The sequence below is a fragment of the Papilio xuthus genome, unplaced genomic scaffold, assembly GCF_000836235.2.
Source record: "Papilio xuthus unplaced genomic scaffold, Pxut_1.1 DF826961.1, whole genome shotgun sequence".
Classification (NCBI taxonomy): Eukaryota; Metazoa; Arthropoda; class Insecta; order Lepidoptera; family Papilionidae; genus Papilio; species Papilio xuthus.
The window spans coordinates 273,108-287,469 of record NW_013531688.1 but is presented as its reverse complement, the minus strand read 5'-3'; the positions used below and the strand labels follow the sequence as shown (position 1 = coordinate 287,469).

Genomic DNA, 14,362 nt, shown 5'->3' with positions numbered 1-14,362 from the left:
TATCAAATAAATATCTCTATCGTGTAGTGTTATACATTTTTTACTGTTAGAATTCTATTGATCAATAAATTAAACTACTCTTTTAACTGAAAGTATGATGTTCTGTTTCAAATTAAGGAATTTTAGTGAAATGAAAGAGCCTATGAATATTGTAAACGACAAAACGCGCTTCCGAACAGCATCCGAATGATTCAAATAAAATCAAAGCGGAGATAATTCTATTAGGAATGTATAACAGCGTGTAAGTGCGCCAGGCGGCTGGCGGCTGGCGGCCGTTGGCGGGAACGGAGCAGGCGCAGAGATCGGATTTACATGTCTACCGGCGTTGTACTAAAACGGAATCATGAATGGAGCGCAGTATAGGAAACCCTGAACATTATCCTTATGCTCCCATTTTACGACCTTTACCCCATCCAGTCGAAAGGGTCACATCGCCGCGACACGCCGTAAACTCTCCCCGTCCCGCTCTCTCCCGTACGCGCCTCGTAAACCCGAGCGAGATAATCACGAAGATGAGTCGAAAATTATTTTTTTTATTATCACCATCGGCGGTGCTCTTTTATTTCCTTTTTACGGTCCGAGTACCTCATAAAAAGACAATAAACTTACTATTTACAGACCATCAGGAAATTGTTAGCCGAAGAGGTCTCTTTACGACACATGTTCGCCTGGTACGTACTGGCGGGCTCACACGGCGCGGTGCGGGCTGCCTTCGCTTACAGCGAATGCTCTCTTTACGATTGACGCGAACGTAAAATGTTCGCAATGATACATTTTATCTTCAATACCCATTCTACGATCACTTCCCTAACGTGAAAAACAGACTACGCCGTATTTACGACACAATTTCGCCCAAGTGATATTTACTGCTAAGACAATCTCTACTAAATGATATTTTTATAGCTCATTAAAGGTTCATAGGCTACATAATGTTTATTGTACGCAATTTTTTTTTTCTTTTCAACTATATAATTTATATAATTTTTTGTCGATAATACTGGCTGTTAAATATTATGACCTATTTATAAGTTATTGAGATTTAAAACTGTTTTAATGCATATAAAATAAATATAGGTTATTAAATAGCGACACCGATTCACAACGACAGCTAAAAGAAAATAAAACCATTTAATAAGGAACTATAAAAAAAACTTATCGCATTAAGCTTTAAATTTATTATGACAACGTCAAAATGACACTTGTGTTATTGTTGCAAGTGTGTGGGCGAATTTTAAACATTTTATTGCGTGCATTGAAATCGATGATGGTTGTAAACTTTTATTTTCTCCTCAGTTATACTTTTGTGAAAATGACAATACATGTAACTGGATATGGAACGAATAAATAACCTTCTTTACAGTATTCATAATAAAGAAAAACACCTAAAATACTCAAAAGGGATTGTGCAAAATGCAACATATAAAAATATTTATAATCTATATAAGATTTTTTTGACATTTCGAAGGAATTTATTTTTATTATCTGTTAAATATGACAAAAAAAAACAAAATAATGTTTTTTTTTACCGTGGAATTTTTTAATCAAAGTTGATGTACCAGGGCCACATAACTAGATAGGCAGGCGACCGGTAGCCCTCGAGTGCACTTGGTTTTTGTCGAGGAATTTGGTCAAGACACTTAATAATAGTTATTAAACGGTTGCGGGCGCTAGCTAATGTGAGTGTTAACCGTTTTTTTTATGATTTACGGCTGATCCGCTCGATATTACTGGCCGTAAATCATCTTTCGGATTACCCGGCAAATTGTTTTACGATATGTTTTCATTATTAACCTATCTTGAATATATTTTGGAGACTGTAACGTCATCAATGTTGTTTTTTTGATACGGTATTTTTTGTTTATATTAAGGGGAACTGTTGAATTAATTTGATGTTTTAACAATTCATGCTGTAAATAAGATTTTTAATCTTTTCGCATAGAGTTGACGAGTTATAGTCAAGTAAGAGTAGAAGGTATTTTTAATGAACTAAGAAGTTTCCCCGAGTTAGAGCAAGTTTCCCCGCTCCAACCCTTCACCGCGACGGAGCGTAAATTCGTAACGCGGAACAATTTACACTGCCCCCCCCCCTGTCGCCCCCGCGCCCCTCCGCGCCGCCATGTTAGTTCGTAATAACATTTTAAGCTTTTGTAATATCTTGCGAGTCCGGACGGGGAAAGGATTCAATATTGTGAATTCCAAGGATGCCTTCGCATAATGAATTTTGGGATTGTCTTGCGGTTACCTCCTCCTCCTCCTTCCCGCGCCGCTTTCACGGCCTATGTGGATATAATTTGTAGAAAAAATGGCCATTCTAAAATTCCCCGTCGTGTGGTGAGCATCGCGGCATGGCACCGCCGACGAATATATGATAATAAGCCCCGTATTATTTAAGTCGGCCATTTCTATGATAAAACGATACGCCGATATTTGCCGCAGACTATTCCTATGCTGATTTCCCTCTTGTTTCGGGCCTAAATCTGACCGGGAATGATATACAGGGGCAGGGGTTTTCCTTGTACCGAATGTTGGAAGAAAAATATTGAGGTTGGCCTATTGCTAGATATTGGGGAGCTTGGATGGCTTGTTATTTCGCAATATTTTACAGTGAACAATGTTCTTTGCCACAACAGCTCTTTGTAGACCTTGGCATGCAATTTCTTCCAAGTCAGTCAATATTAAATTCGCAAATATCTACCTAGTTCTTTATGTAAGATATAAACAAAACAATTCGTTTAATTTAAACCGGTCAATCGGTAAGTGAAGTCAAAGCTCACGATTGTCACAAAAAGACGACGAGGAAAAAGTTATTCCTCCGCCATGTCGGTAGCGAGACGAAAAAGGAGCAAGCATGCGTGTATTTTACACCTTCACAAGGTCCGCAGCTAGAAAATGCAAGTGAAACGCCTTTCAGAGCGAGTGCGCTCCTAAACGGATGGTGGCCATTGTTAGTCTTTTTATTGTTGACAAAATTCTATATGTACATACGAATTAGAACCATATATGTAAGTAAATGAGGCGATGGTATCCTAGATAGGTGTCTGCCAGTATCAATTCCAAAAGTACTATGTTACACTACTTAGTCAAAAATACATTGAGCTAACAGAGAGACTAACATATTTTTATAAATATTTTGTTATCGTTATCGGATTGTTTGGACCCACAATGTCTGAATTACTAGGACACAAGAAAACAAAATAAATAACCAATATATTAATTAAAAAATGATATTTTCTTTCTAATAAACTTCTCGTTTGTTACATAAAATATGGATCAATCCAAATCAAAGAAAATCTTTTAATAAAAAAAAAGTTGCGTTATATTTATGGCCAGTGTCATACCATTAAAAAACAAAAGACGAATTACATGAGTACAAAGCAGGGTGGGGGGCGCTCTAATTAAAATGGCTCGTATTCTTATCCTTTGGAGCGGTTTTGGTGACTTTGCGTCGGCGTCGGCCGGCAAGGGTTATTGTTGAGGCCGAGTAATTTACATGTTAATGAGCTCCTTAGTATCGATGCATGTACGCGCTATTAATATTTAAACGTTTTAAACGAGATATCCGACCTCCTTTACGTCTAATTACCTAGGTCTATCTCACGATCTATGAGGCTAGCAGTTTGCAGTACATTTAGTTTCTTTTGTAACCTCAAAGGTAGCGTAAAGAACGTTCAGAAACCTAACGTAACGTAACCAACTAAAAACGTTTATGCGCCGTTGATTTATAAAAAATGTATTTAATGTTTCCTATGTTAAATAGATAGACCTTTAGCCCTAATTGGATTTTTTGCATTTGGTTTTAACGAGTTTGATAATTGTAAAAAAAACGAACTTCTAGGAATGTAAATTACATGGTAGTTATTTAAGAGGTAATAAAACTGTTATCATTAATGCTAAAGTACAGTTATTTCGTTATTAACCGTAACTGTTTGCTGATCACAGCCGCGACAATGTTGCATGGCGTCGCGTCGCACTGAATTGCGGAAATAAAAGGAACATCTTCATCGGTATAATTTATTCGAAGCCCGGTAGCTACGCGGTTAATGAACAAAAGAAAAATGTTTTTCATTTCCATCTAGCGATTGTCTACCAGGCGCGCATAGAGACACAGGTGTAGTGAGCGTCATTTGCATACATAATGCGAGGACAAAGGACGCGGTCGGCCCGCGCTCTGCAGCCGCGCTTCTGCTGCCCTGGTGCGCATTGTAACTAATGCTAATGCGTTTAGGAATGTTTTTAAAAACTACGTGCATCGCATGCTTTTTTGGAGGTAGCATATGCATATAAAATCGCATCGTACATGCAGACTGTACGATCTACTGATAAAATGTTACCATATCTAAAATCATAAACGCGTTTTATTACATTGTAATCTGGCAATGATTCGTACGCGTTGTACAAATGATTGTAATAAAACTTGGTTAAACGCCTATAAATTATATTGTTTATATTAATACTAATATTTTAATGGGTAATATTATCTTTTACTGATATATTTATGTTAAAAAGTTCAAACAAAGAAAAGTGAAATTACTCTCTACTAAGTTACATGGTGTAAAGACAAGAATCTCGGACCAGTTGCTACCTAATAACATAAGATGTAAAATAATCGTTGAAATGTCAAAGATATGGCAAGCCACAGTTTGATAGGTCGTAAAGCAGCGGTGCGAACAAACCGCGCATTAAACGATTATAAAAAACGCGGCGGCGAGCAGCCAACTGCGCGGAATGAACGCGACCACTTTCCCGCCTGCGCCTGCGACTGCGCGGGAAAAAATCTTACGAAGTGGTTTAGCACGACTAGCGTGGCTAGTCAGGCTAGACATCTAATACACATAAACACGATATAAATAACAAAAATATAGTAAATAAATAACATAAAACAGTTGAAGAAAGAACACTAACAAAAGTACGATACGATAATTCCCATCAAAAGTCCCTAATATTATGGATTAATTAAACTAAAACTCAATACTAAAATTATAACATTCCTTAAAATAATTATTAAAAAGCGAGGAGGAAATTATGCGGTCGTCGAAGCAAAGTTTTTAGTTCGCGATTCCTCCAGTCTTCGGCATGCTTTTAAAGTAATCGGCTTTAACTCTACCCGGGGACTTAACCGCAGCGCGTCACTACCTTTTACATGAAATTTAAGCAAGTCTCCGCTTTATGCATCACTAACCTTAAATAACATATTTTATCGTAAAATATTACTTAGTGCATATTTAGTATGTAAGAAGAAAAAAATACACGACGAAATACTGGCTGTTTAAATTACATTTCAAGCAATCAACAACTAAGATTAACTGATTAGTTTGTAGGTTATAAATTATAGATAACTCTAACCCTCAAAATTAAAAGCAATAATATTAAATAATGATAATTATATTAATTGTAATCACGATACAACCCTAACTATAACAATTTGCTTTACAAATCGAGGGAATTAAATAAAATTTATTTGATTGAAAGCGACAGGTGCGTTATAATTAGGAAAGTATTAGTGGTACAAAACTGAGTTAATTTGTAAGACAAATTGTACGTTAATCATCAAACTAATGCTTGTTGTATTTGATGAGAAATGGATCATATTTAATAAAGTTCCAAATTACAGAGTACCGGTAATAAAATTTTATCACAACAAATTTAAAATATTTAAAAGTATAACTAAGTTGTTTAATGGTGACCTATCAAAGATCTTACTATCAAATGAATGAATCTTATTGTGTAAAGTCCTTGTCTATTTTTCATTTCGTTTAGCGAGACGTAAATTACCTCGGGCTGTGCGGGGTGCGACGGGGACAGGGGGTAGGGTAGATTCGCTAGTACTCGGCCGCGGGGAAAAATATTGTTTTAAAGACAGTTTTAATTTCCCGAAGCTGATTTATCGGTAGCCGTTGTTTCTGCTCGCTCTCTCAATGTGCTTCAATTTCTACGATTTTTTATTATACTATAGTTAGGGTAACCATAATTCATAGTAGGACTTCATATCGATCTAGTGTCAACATAATAAGCTTAACCAGAATAAATTATGTACAAAAAAACAGGATATAATAAAAAGAGTAAAAAAGACAATTGTTACTGTAATTTCCGCAGAAAAACACCCAGTTATTCTCACCAGATAACAGAAAATATTACGATTCGTTTACGCGGAGCCACGTGGTTACCCTAACGCAGCGTCCGTCCCCCGCGACTGCGTAAATTTAGAACGAGTCAAGTATCTCAAACGAGAAAATAATATTTTGAATAGGAATGCCTTTGCGGGTGACGCGGCTGTGATTATTTTGAATATTTGTGCCGTTGCATAACCCATGAAATATATATTCAACAAAGAAGTTATGTAAGAAACGTCAAACTTTATCCGCCATTTTAATTAAGCAGGGCTTCCTAGTTTAGTATATTGAATAATCGAGTAGTTGATACTTGTAGTCTGTTATAAGTTGATAGGTCGGTCGAATACATACATACATACATACATACATACATACATACATCATTGATGCAATAGGTGCAGCATCAGCATACAATCGCCGCGGCTTTTCTGTTTGCAAATCAAGCCGCGAGCCTCAAGGCGGGAAGCGACGCCATCTTGATTTGCATTTTTGTAATCGACGTCTAAAGTTGAATTTATGTTTAGAATCAACGCCGGTGGTCTGGTCATCTCTCGTGTGCCGATTTGATGTATGACAATTATTTTTTAATTTATTACATTTAATATTGCTCATTTAAATTTTTATGTGTTATAAAGTTTGTAACAACGCCATCTTTTATATTGTTGTGAATATATCATTTTGTGTATAAATTCTCATATATGTTTTAATTAAAAATCATCTATTTATGCAATTTTAATTATAAATATACGTTACAATTTAATTGATAAAATCATTATAATTAATTTAACCTTTGTACTAATTGTTGCAATGCATAAAAATGTCAAATACGACTTAAATGCAACGCACCAGTTATCACAAAACAGATCTCGCGCGTGCAAAAAATGAAATGATTCTTAAGTTATATTGCTAATAACAATTAGCAGGTGCTTGTAATAACATTTAAACTGTTGTTAAGTTGACGTCACATTCTTCATTATTTTTAATTATGTTGCAATTAAATACTACGAACCATTTTTTTAATTAAACGTGAACTAGGATTAATTGCTATATTCAAGGAAGGATTAAAGCAAAGAATAACAAGGTTATTTGAACTTTTGTTTGTTTTATTCATTAAAACTGTGGGTTGCGCTTATACGAGTAATAAAGTAAAAAAACAACAAATAACAAGAAAGTCAAGTTAACATTTTTAATGTAAACGATTTTTATGAATAGATATATAAAAGAGATAAATTTGTCAATGTTCAAATTAACAAATTGTGTTTGATTTTATATGAAAGCGTATTGCGTTGTCTAACACCGCACAAGATTAATTAACTTGTGATAATGAAATATTATATCTCCGATATCAGTTATGCCTCCATTAAATTAAAAGAAACAAGACACTTCGCGGGGTCCGCCTGTCGCGACTCGCGAACCAAAGATTTATTCCGCACTCATAAATTATAAAACAAAACTATAAAACGTGTTTAAATGATCAAATCAAAACGCGAACTGGTTAAAATTATAAAGCTTTTCGGCGCGTTCCCACTGCACAAGGCAGATAATTAAAAACATCACAAATACATTAACCGAACGCACCCGTCACAAATCTAATTTCTTTTTCGAGACAAAAAAAAAACTTAATTACTTTTTCTGGCTTTCACAAAAAGCGGGAGATAAGGAAAAGGTCCTATTCGAATCCTCGTTATCACCGCCTGCGTCTCCTGCCACCCTGGTACCCGCACCCTTCATTTACAACTTGTTTTTTCTTCAGATATCCCCCCTTCTAGAATACCTATCGGGTATCTGCGAGATAACTAATGCTCCGAGTCATTAAGGCATCGCCCGCGCCCTCGTCCCCGCCCGCGCCCACGGCGGAGAATAACTGAAGATGCAGACAAATGCATTAAAACTTTTTTTATATACCAAATGATATCAATTCAATTTATTAACTAAATGACATTAAAGTACTCGTGAGATATGAAGTGCATTTGTTAAGAATGAACTATAAAATTAATTCCTTTGATCTCGCGTTCTTACAAAATAGGTACAAATAATTTAAAGATTATTGTGTCATATATAAAAATTGTAAATATTTTTACAACGCAATAAAAGTTAAAAGAAATAAATGAAGAAGTTTTAAGAATGCGTCTAATTGACCCAAAGATGTAACCTACGCGTTTAACGATTCGAAAAAGTTGTAAAAAGTTGAAATTAAAAAACGCCAACCCGCGGCGACACACTTTATATGTTTTTTTTTCTTAAACGGTCAGAAAATATAGAATAATGTAACGGCAGTAAAATACTATCGGACATTTACGACAAATTCACACAGGACTTACTTAATAAATCTGACAAAATCTTTATATTTATGTCCAGACGGGAGAGTTGAGGAAAAAAGAGAAACTTTTACGAGGCCGTAAAGCTTAGACTGGGACGGTGGACTGCGCGCTACCATACTTCAAAATACATCTAAAAATTAATTAACACGTTTCTAAATATAGAATTTATTTACAAGTACATATTTGCTTGTAAAGAAATTTACACATTGGTCAAGCATATCCTTAAATAAACTTTCTAGCAACACTTTTTATTACGCAATTTATCAAAGCTAAGACGTTATAAGTCACAGTTTTATGACATCCACTTTTATGTCGTACGTATTGTGAATAATAAAATAAATAAACAATTAAATTAATTAAATTTTTTAACAGAGCTATAAATAATACAAACGTTACGTAATTTTCGATTCGGAGTTCGTTCGTATGACGAAAAATGAGCGTACTTCCATTCAAAGTTATTTCATATTACATTGATATTCGGGCGGCAACACTAAGCGAGCTCGGGAAGTGTTGCCACTTGTATCCATTATTATTTTTCCATGCCCGAGCTTAGGAAATATTGTGACGTCGTCCGGGGAATGTTAAAAAGTGGTCTTGATTAAATAAAACGACGCCATGTCCCTCCGGCCCGGGGTAACAGAGGGACGGGGGGGGAGGTACGTGATAGGAATTAGGTACTAAGGTTGCATAAACATTTGAACTGTAAACACCGTGGCTATAAACTCTTGTGATTTACCACCGGAAAGTTAATCCAGTACCTCATTTAAATCACGATATTTTTTTTAATATTTTCCAAAGAATGTGACCAAGTCTTACCGTGGCTTTCTGAGTCCGAAATCTCTAAATACAATGTCTCTTTGACAATATGTTTTAAATAGATATTTTGGTTCAGAAACCCACAGTTAGTATGTAATTATTGAAATGCGGCTTACCATTACTAAATTCTTCTTTAAGAGTAAATTTGGTGCTTACCTGTAAAAAAAAAACATAATTAATTTTATCTGTTATATGAAAGCAATTGATAATTGGTTTAAGTATTTCTATCAAATTTTATGCGACTTTCTTAAAGTGGAAAGATATCGTGATATAAACTCCACATATCTGTAAAGAAATTCAAAAGATATGTGTCAAGTCAACCCCGCATGGGTCTAGTGTGGTTGACTATGACCTACTCACTGACTTAGGGTAGGCTCTGAGACCTTCAGTGATACTTATCTAGTTTTCTAGATAAAGATTGATTAAGAATTGTTGTAATTTCGCTGTTTTTCATCAATGTTTTATATAAACAAGAAATGTAATAAAATATTGTACAAAAGGCCTTAATAAATTTCGCATTCAGCAAATTCCGAAGTACAAAAAAACCGGATACAATTTTCTCTTGCAATAAATCTACTATAATGAAAAGACGTGCGTATGTTTGTATGCAATATATATAAACACAATAGGCAAGGGGCCACTCCTCTATATATCCTGGACGAAATGACCGCGACTTTCGGCAAAATAAATATTCGCTTACCTTTGCACGGTCAGCGAAATAACAATCTGGGTAAATATTTTTACGGAAATTTCACTCGTGCACGGTTCTTCTATAAATAGGCTTCGTAGCTTTATAGAAATAACCAGTGTTATTTGACCCTTGACTGTTGAGAATTGCTAGGAATTTACATATATTTTTTTTCCTGTCATATCGATTACGATTTGATTTGATTCACCGATGATCGTCGAATAGTCAAAACTTTTTCAGACGGAAAAGAGATTTTTTCAATGTACTGAAATCGTCAAACGCTTTACTTTAGAAGTTCTTTTACAATAAAATAAACTTTAAATAAATTGGCTTTAATTAATAATAATACAAGTTACGATATTCGACCAGTCTTTATGTGTATAAAATGAATTTGCTAACGCTACCAGAGTTAGTATCACGCGCTATTGCCGTACGCGTTTCGGCCGGAAAATCTTAACAAATACCGCGGAATGCTTTCCCTTTCCCTCACAAACACTGCAACGTTATTTTTTATACGTAGTAGAGACATTTACGTAGATTTCCTTCAATATAAAACCTTCATAAACTGATTAAAACTTCGTATATTAAATGAAAATATGATTTACATTCAAAAGTTTTTACATGAAAAACGAAATATTCACATTTTAATAAATCAATAAAAACGAAGTAATAACGATGTCATAACGCTATGAGATGCATTATGACACTAGTGGGGTGCCATCTGTAGTGGGGCATGACAAATGCAAGCGGACAGACCGGCGAGACGCGCACGTCGTCAACAATTACCTACAACATGGTTGTTGCACGTTTTTCGTAATACAATAATTACTGTTGATAACTCCGCCATGTTGCATTGAAAATTAATGATATAATAATTATTGTTAGTGTGGTATTTTGTCATAAAAAGCCTGCAGTTGTGTGGTCCGCCATTATGTATTAAAGACATACATAATATTGCAAGTCAGATGTGTGTCGTTAATATTTGAAATTTTACTTTTTCAACTAATATCGGTCGGCCCAGGTACCGCTGGCGAGACTCCGTAGAGCTGGATCTGCGGGAGCTACAAGCGATGGACTGGCAGGAGAAGGCGCAAGACAGGCGACTTTGGCGATCTCTTGTGTCGGAGGCCAAGACACACTTTGGGTCGCTGCGGCAGCGGAGTAAGTAAGTAAGAATGTTTATAACTACATAATACGAATATAAAATTGGTATTATAAATTCCATGTCTTAAAAGTAAATAGTTTTTTGGATATTTTGAAAAATGATCGTGAAATAAACAAAATAAATAAGGAAAAGAATCTGCAGTAATAATTTCAATTAAAGAATCCTTCAAAGCTATTATATATTTACCTAAACAACAACTTGAAAAGAGAATTTAACAATTACAATTATTTAGAAACTATAATCGTATTATCGTTATATTTAATATAAAAGTTAAAGTGTAAACGAGATAATGTGTCCATGATGTGTTGCTCGCAATAACATAATTCGGTAACGTTCTACATTTCAGTATGAATAGTAACCATTAGTAACAAACTGGTCCATCTCTGGCGGCCCTCATTCGCGCCGCGCAGATTGACATCTGTCAGTCGGGCAGGCCCCTATCGGTTACTGGGGGGTCGCTTTGACCCCATATTTTTTGCTGGTGGAATAAATTTTTAATCAAAATATTTTCGCCTCCCCCTCCAGCCTCATGTTAATTTCGCCATTGTCAATAAGTGACACAAGTTAAGTCGAGATGGGTGTGGTCTCACTTCGCCATGAATAAATTTGCCTTACGTTTATATTAACATATTAAAACGTATATTTGATTTGTAATTAATATTTCAAAGTCGCTTACTGAATACCCTTTTAAATAAATTAAAGAAAATTGTGTAAAAAATATTGTGAATACTTTATAAGGTTAATTTATTAATTTAACTCAGAAAGATTATAAAACTTGATTATGCATTAATTTTCTGATCATAATATGATATCAAGAGTTAACTAAAAACGTTGTTTACTAGGCTAGAGTTGTTAATTAATCAAACTGAAGTTAATTTAATAATCCTTCGCCACGCTCTCATCCTGAGTCAGCGGTGCGTTGCGGCTGCGTTTCCGTTGCAATTTCACAACAGCCTTTTATTGTAGTTAATATGTAAAAGATAAACAATTCATAATTCACAGTTTCTTGTTACTTTAGTTGCTTAATATTTTCATAGCTTAAAAAACCCAACTCGTTGTAAAATATGAAAAATTTTCTACGATTTCGAACGGTTAATATTGAAAATAAAAACGAAAAAGTTCTGTTTTCAATAATCATGGTCACGTATTGTTTGAAATTGTATTCAACCTACATATACATGTATGTATAATATAGTAATACATAAGCTATATCCATTCACTGTTCCGTTTTGGGGTTTGGCATAATCAAAAGTCGGCCAACGCCTGAATTATCCTCGGGCGAACAAACAAGGCATTTTTGTAAAGGCAGCTAAAAGAGCGGGAAAACAATAGCTCGCAATTAATTCCGAGACAAAGGCTCGCGGCGGATGAATGCGCGCAACACAAAGCTTGCCAATGTGAATGATAGACATACAGCCGTGAAAATTATGTACATACGAGGTGTATGATATTTTTAACGGTCGTAGTCAAATACAAGTGGTAATTGGGGCCGATTGGTCATGCACATCGGACCGCCGCTCACGATTTTCATGAGAAAGGAAAACTTCTGGAGTTATGCGTGTCTCCAGTGAATGACATGGGACTGAATTCTACGAGTATGTCTGTTACGCAAGCAAAATAGAAAAATGAACAGAGAAAGTGTTACTTTTAAAACTCTATGGTAGGTTATGTATCTCTATTATTTATGGTTTTCTATAGTTTCTATGTACAATTTTTATCTTTTAATATTATAATTTTTTTTCAAATATTAGCAGATTTTTAGTAAATTTACTAATATTTCTTTTATCATTCCAATTAAGCTCTAGTCTTGTGCTAGGACATGGTTTACGACAATAGTCTAATGGCGGGATTCGAACCCCCGACCTCGTGATCGGAAATCCGTACCCTTAAACATTAGGCTATTGACGCTTAAATAAACATTTAATAATAAATGTATATATTGTATTCATTAAAATGTATTTAACATTTTCATTATATATAGATAAATATCCACCGAAACAATTTGTGAATTCCTGAAAGTGCAGGCTGTAATGTACCGCTGCATCCGGTTAGGAATCTAATTTGCAGGAGGACGCAACATGAGAGGAGGGGCGAGGGACAGGCAGGGGGATGTGGAGACATTCTCTGCAGCATTGCTACTACTCCTTGACACTGCAGCGAACTCTCATGTCTCAGTATCCTAGTTACTCGAGTGCTTTTATAAGCCGAGGTAACATTTGTCTAATTAAACAAAAATTGAGGTCATATTTCCAGTCATACGTTTTTTTTTATTCCATAAGGTGGTAAACGAGGGAGCAGCCACCTGAAATCGCTGAAATAGCGAAGTGACCGTTACCCATAGACATACGCAATTGCATATGCGTTGCCTACCTTTAATCGACGGAGGAGAGGATGCACAGAAAGAAAATATTTTCCCTTCCCATGCATCCTCTCATCTGGAAAATCCACTGTTCGTAACAGAATAAAATCTATGATAAGGGAATACCTAATGTTACAATTATGTTACATTTAAAAGAAATGTAAAATGTAACAAGTAAAGATGTATGTTATTCTATATGTTAACTTTTAATATAGAAAATCGATAAATACATATCAATACAAAAGTTAAATAACCACAAATCATAGTAGCAATTGTTATTTAAATATTAGTTGATTCATTACTTGCGTCCGCGGCCCTTTGCCACGGAAAGACGTACAAACATTCTCAAATAGGCTACTTAAATAAATATTTCAAAATTTAAAAATGCTAATGCTGCCTGGATAACAAGACACGTCATTTATTTGTTTTCCTTAGAAAGAAACAGCGGTACACATAGAGTAGGAACAATTGAGGGGTCGAGTTACACTGGTCGTTAATGGACATTCAAGTAGTTAGCTTACAGTAGCTTGCTTAATGAGTTGAATGGTAAATTTTGTATGTAATTATGTTTGTTAGACGCGTGCGAAGAATCCTATACTATATCTTATACAATAGAAGCAAATCGGTTGACAGTATTCCGGCGGTTAAATATTCAAAAAAGTAAAACCAATTTAAAAAGAATAATTCTGCTTTATATCCAGTTTTTTTTTATTAATATCAAAAATCATTTCCAATGTTTTGATTCATCCACCCTGAGGTCATGAATAAGTTAAATGATTCTCCTTTATTTTAATTTTTACTGATAACAAGAAACTAATTTTTAAAATGAATAAACTAATTTCTCTTTCGTCTAGCCTACTACTTTTGTCTACCTATTGGAGCTATTTAAGCATAAACTATACT

General features: G+C 34.9%; 1 protein-coding gene across 5 annotated transcripts in view; it reads right to left on the bottom strand.

Moving 5' to 3' along the window:
• The window catches only part of hth (Meis homeobox homothorax), a 210,078-nt gene that overhangs the window by 129,171 nt on the left and 66,545 nt on the right, over positions 1-14,362 (bottom strand). The gene's annotated exons all lie outside the window — the stretch shown is intronic.